Source organism: Eubalaena glacialis, chromosome 10, assembly GCF_028564815.1.
Source record: "Eubalaena glacialis isolate mEubGla1 chromosome 10, mEubGla1.1.hap2.+ XY, whole genome shotgun sequence".
Taxonomy (NCBI): Eukaryota; Metazoa; Chordata; class Mammalia; order Artiodactyla; family Balaenidae; genus Eubalaena; species Eubalaena glacialis.
In genome coordinates this window covers 121,538,841-121,544,254 of record NC_083725.1, presented here as the reverse complement: position 1 = coordinate 121,544,254, position 5,414 = coordinate 121,538,841, and positions in this window count along the sequence as shown.

Below are 5,414 nucleotides of genomic sequence, written 5' to 3'. Positions count from 1 at the left end.
GCCAGTGCTGCTTACTGGAGGGCCGTGGGGTGAGGGAGGGGAAGGGAGGTGAGGGGGTGTGGGCAAGGGGCAGGGGAGGGAGCCGAGATGCCAGCTAGACTGTAGGTGGCACCCAGCATCTGGGCCTTTCCGGGTCTGAAGGCCAAGGATGAAATCTGGCTGGAGACACGGCTGTGGCTGTTGACTGCAGATGTGTCGCTGAGGGTGTGGCGGTGGGGCTGGGAGGCCCGGAGCAGGTGGAGGCTGTGGGCAGTTGAGGCTGCAGATGGGCCAAGGGCAAGGCCTCAGAAGGAGGGTGGGGCAGGGTGCCGTGGCGCTGGAGACCGCTGAAGACCCGAACTCCCAAGCCACGCTTTCCTCCCAGCCTGCAGGGCCCCCGGGATGTGCGGAGGCTGGGGGTCCCGGCCCGCGAACCGGCCGCCCCTCCCCGGGCGGGGGCAGCAGGTGGCGCTGCCGGGCTGCTCTCCCGGCTCCGGGAGCGCGGGGTGGGAGCCCGAGGCCGGAGAGGAGCTCACAGCGCGCCCCCTGAGCGGGCAGGCCTACTCTCGTGTGGCTCGGCCCGGGACGCCGGGAAGGGCGCTCGCCTCGTCCCCGCCCGGCAGGTGTTTGCCCACCTGGGGCCGGACCGGGGGCGGGGGCGCGATGCCCTCGGGCTTGGCGCGAAGCAGGTGCTCACCGCGCCCCCCTCCACTCGCGGCCCGGGGCGCGCGGAGGGGCGGGAGCCCAAGGGCAGCGGCGCTTTGAGGATGAAGGACGCCGTGGCGGGCCCGGCTGGCGGCGTCCGGGAGTGGGCGCGGCCTTCCCGGCGTGAGCTCAGCGCGAGCGCGCGGAGCACCCACCACACCCAGCCTCCCGGTCCTGGAAGCCCGGGGCTGGCCCGGCTATGCGCGCCGGTAGGGTGGGGTCTGAGCTCCCAGGAGGGGGACCCCAGGGGCCGGAGTGTGATGGGGGCGCTTCCAGAGGGCCCAGAGGCCGGCTGCTCCCGCCCCAGCCAAGAGGCTCTGGGCGCCCCTACACCTGGGCTGACGTCACCGCCCAGCGGGACAGCCCCGCCCTTGCCGGTGGGGCCGCGCCCACGGTCCCCCCACTGGCGGTGCAGCCGCATCCTTCCCCTCGGGGAGGAGCAGGGCAGCCAGCCACCGGCTGGGTGAGGTGAGGCCCCCGACCGTACCCTCCCCCACCCCGTCCTTCGACCCCAAATCCTGCCCTTCCTGGAGTTTCCTGTGAGGGTTGACTCACGGGGAAGGGCCTTATCATCTGCTCCCGCGCCATCCCCTTGTTCTTGATCTGCCCTAACGCCTGCCGCCCAGCTCCCCACGGCAGACCACCAGCAGAGGCCAGGAGCAGAGGAATTGGAGCCTGGGTGGGGGAACCTCAGAGAGAGTGAGGTCTGAAACTAGGTCTGAAATCACTTGCAGGGGAGTGGGGGGGGGGGTGGAGGGTAGACACTCAGGGAGGGAGCCCTGGGGTTCTCTCTTCCACCTCTGGGCCCACGTGGGGTCTTAGTCCTGCAGGCCTGTGGTTGCCCAGTATTGGCCTAGATGTCCAGAGCCCGAGATACGTGGGACCCCCGTAAGCTGCAGCGTGTCCTGGGGCAGGTGGGCAATGCCGCTGAGCCAGGGAGTTTCTGGTAGACGGTGCAGGTAAAGGTGCAGGGGGCGGAGCCTCCTTCCTGCCAGGCCTAGTTTCCCTTGATGCCGGGTCCCTGTGGAGTGTGTGTGTGTGTGGGGGGGTGTTGGAGGGGTCTCCAGCGCCAGGGGCTTGACTGGGGCAGGAGCAGAGGAACGAAATCTCATTTCTGCTGGTCCTGGGAGACATCGGGAGGAGGGGCCGCTCTGCCCTCAGGTCACCTGGGAGCCGAAGGCCGAGAGCCAGGCTGTGAGCTGTGGCCGGCACTGGTCACCATCCTGTCCCAGACCCCCCCACACCCCGCCCTCCCCCGCCAACGTGGGCATTGGGCTGGCTGGACTTCACCCTGCTTCCCCAAATGTTTCCGGGTGTGAACACCCACTGGACGGGCGCGCTCTAAAATGGGGCTTTGTTTCCTCCCTTGGTGTCTGGCGCTCAGGCCCTTTCTCCTCCCGCCGCTCTCCAGGACTCCGGCCCCTCACCACCCACCCTCTCCCTTCCCCCCACTTCTATTTCAAGCTCTCCTTGGCTATTTATAGCTACGTCCGCCAATTGCGTCAGGCTGAGTCTGGCTTCCGCCCGCCCGGATGCCCATGGTGCCAACACCGCCATCCCGGAGAGTCACCTGCCCTGCTGGGCCCCCGCGGAGGCCCCAGGTGTGCAAGCTGGGAGAGCGCCCTGGTTGGGGCTGGGGCGCCGGCGAGGAGCCCCGGGAGCGCACGTGCTGCGGCGGGTGGGCGGGGTACCCCGCTTAATTCAAGGCAGGGACGGGGGGGAAAGGGGCAGCTTTCCCTCTGTTCCCAGAGTTGCCCGGCTGGGCTGCCCTGAGGAAAGGCCTTCGCAGCTCTGGTCTCACATGTGGTGTTTGCACAGAGACTGAGAAACCGAGGTCCACCTGCCGCAGCCTCCCGGAGGCCTCCCCCTCCCCAGCCCTTCCCCCCCGCAGTTCCCCAGGCCGGGAAGTTTGAAAGCTGGCTCGGATTTGAAAGGCTGGAGGGAGCTCCCCCAGGGACCTGCCTAGAATTGGCCAAGCCTGGCCCTGGCGTTACCCTGACCGGCAGCTTTTCTGTCTTTGGGGTGGGGGGGGGGGAGTTCATTTGTCCTCCCCGCCCCCCTCCCCAGCTCTTGCTCTGGGAACTGGCCGCCTATGGCAGCCTCTTTCCCTCCCTTCTGCCCAAGACCAGCTTTGGTCCCGTCCTCAGGGGGAGCCACTTCCTTCTTGCCCCCGACCCCTTCTCCCTTTCTAAAGCCATCATCACATAATCAGGGCCCCACCACTCCTTCAAAAAGACCCCATGTCTGGAGACCCCCAACCCCTGGGCCAGAAGCAGGTCCTGGGACTGCCTTTTACTAGTCTCGACACCCCTGCCCCTGCCAAAAAGGATGAGGTTTCTCCGGGGGCTCAGCCTGATGAGCCCCCACTGACTGGGTGGGCTAGGCACCCATGAGAAGCCCTGCTGGGAGTCAGCCCCACCCCCAATTGTCTGCCCAGCACCCAGCCCCCTCCCTTTCTGGGAGAACGGGACACCAACTCCCCATTTCCATTCTTCAGACCTCGAAGGCTCCATGGCTTCTCCTGGATGGCAGAGGGCCTCTCCCCTGCTCAGGATGGACCACTTTTCTGCAGAAGAGATGAACCCCACCCCCAGCCTACCTGCCGTCCAGAGCCACGCAGAGCCGTGCCTCCCTTCCCATCCCTTGGCCAGAGGTGGTCAGCTTCCCAGCAGGGCACAATCCCACCTCTGCCCTCTCCCTACACATGCCCCAGCCTCTCCACATACAGCTTGGCCTCCGGAGGCCAAACCACCACCCACAGCCTTCCTGAGAACCGGCCCTCTTTGCTCTTGCCCTGCTCTGAGCCCCATCAGTTCTGAGCCTCAGGAGTGCCTCGACAGATCCATCCACAGAAGCAGGGTCTGAGCTAGAAGGGGCCTGAGGGGCCACTGAGGCTGACCCTGACCTTCTGGGGGACATTGGAGAAGTTGGTTCCCCTCCTTGGGCCTTGAAGAGGGTTGACTGGGTCGCTACAGTGGTGTGCAGCTCCGAGACTGGTAGTTTATGGTTTATTCATTGAACGTTCACTGGGCACCTTCTTTAGCAAGGACAGGATGCCTATGGTCCAGTGGGAGGATGGAGGTAAGCACACAGCTTTAATATACGGCCGACTAATAGAGGTGCACTAGGTGTGTGATAGAAGGTTACTACTCACCCACCTTCTTTCCCTCCCTCCCTGCCTTCCTCCCATTTACCCATCCCTCTACCCCCTACCCACCCATCCATATACCCCTATTCACCCATCCACTCCTTAATCACCCATCCATCCATCCATCCATCCATCCATCCATCCATCCATCCACTCTCCCTCCCATCCACTCACCTACCCACTCATTTATCTACCCACTCACCCGTCCACCCACCCCTGTAGTGTAAATGCCTGATAATTAGCTTTTTTGATTGTAAAGTTAGTGCCTGCCACTAAGCTTTTGATTGTTGAGGCATTCATTTCAAAGACATCCATGTGGAATAAACACAATGCCAACTACACAGCTAAAGAGCCAGTCCGCCTCACCCATGAGGGTCCCCATGCAGAAAGCCCTGGGTGACCTAGATAACTGACCCCTTGTGTGACCCCGTGTTTCCCTTCCCTTAATTCCCACTCTTATGTCTTAATTCACCAGTAAAGAGTGAACCCACGAAACCCTAGGCACCCCCCACTCGACCCCAATACGAGCAGAACCCCAGGCCCACACTCTGTCTCTCTCTACCGGTGACCTCTCTGTGTGACCCCGGGCGTACTGTGTACCTTCAGGCCCGGTAGTTAACCTTGTTTATTCAAAGTTCCCTGATGGTCGTTGCTGTGATGGGTGCCATCAAATGTGTGTCCTATGTGTGGGGGCGTCTACAAGTAGGACAGGCCCAAGCAGGGGCCGCGGGCATCCCTAGCCCATGGCATCGCTGTCAATAGGCTGCGACCAACCGCAGACAATCCCATGCCACCCATCTACCCCCCACATCCCAAACCCATCAAGTGCCTAAAGCTCTTGGCCTAGGGGGGAGACACAGAGGCAGAAGCAGGGGTGCCTAGCATCTAGGAGACCTGGTGCGGTGGGGACCAGACTGTGGTGGTCGAGAGCAGGGGGGAGGCCGGCCCTCAGGGTCCAGATCTAGCCTCACTACCTGCCTTGTTCAGCGCTTGGGCAAGTTGACCCCTGGGAGCCTGGGGGATTCGGAGTCTTCCACTGGCCCCAGGGCCCCTGCTGGGTACCCCACCTCCCTCAGGGTTAGGTGCTGCTCCAAACGGCCATCAGCTTTTTCCAGTCCTCCTTTCATTGACTCCAGGGGGCTGCCAGAGTTATAAATAGATGTTCTCGAGCTAAAAATAGCCTTGCCAGAGAGGCAGTCAATGTTTGGAGCTTTCGGCCTCTTTGAGGACTCCTGCGGATGCAGGCTTCAAGGACCCTACCTCCTCCGCAGCCCTGGCCCTCCCGGCCTGGCCCTTTCACTTTCTCTTGCTTCTTGAAACACACATTTACCACACACGCGTGTGTGTGCTCACACACATGCACGTGTGCTCATATAACACGTGTGTGTGGTCACACACATATGCACAGACACAGGTCTGGCTGGTGTCACTGGTTTGGGCTTCCTGCCTGCTTGCAAAGGGGGAGGGTCCCCAGGATAAGCAGCGCAAACCTCCGAGAAGGGTCAGACCCCCTGTGGGGAGCTTGCACTGCATTAGCCAGAGGACCCTGGGGCCGAGGGCACAGACCTGCTGGGGAGGCTGC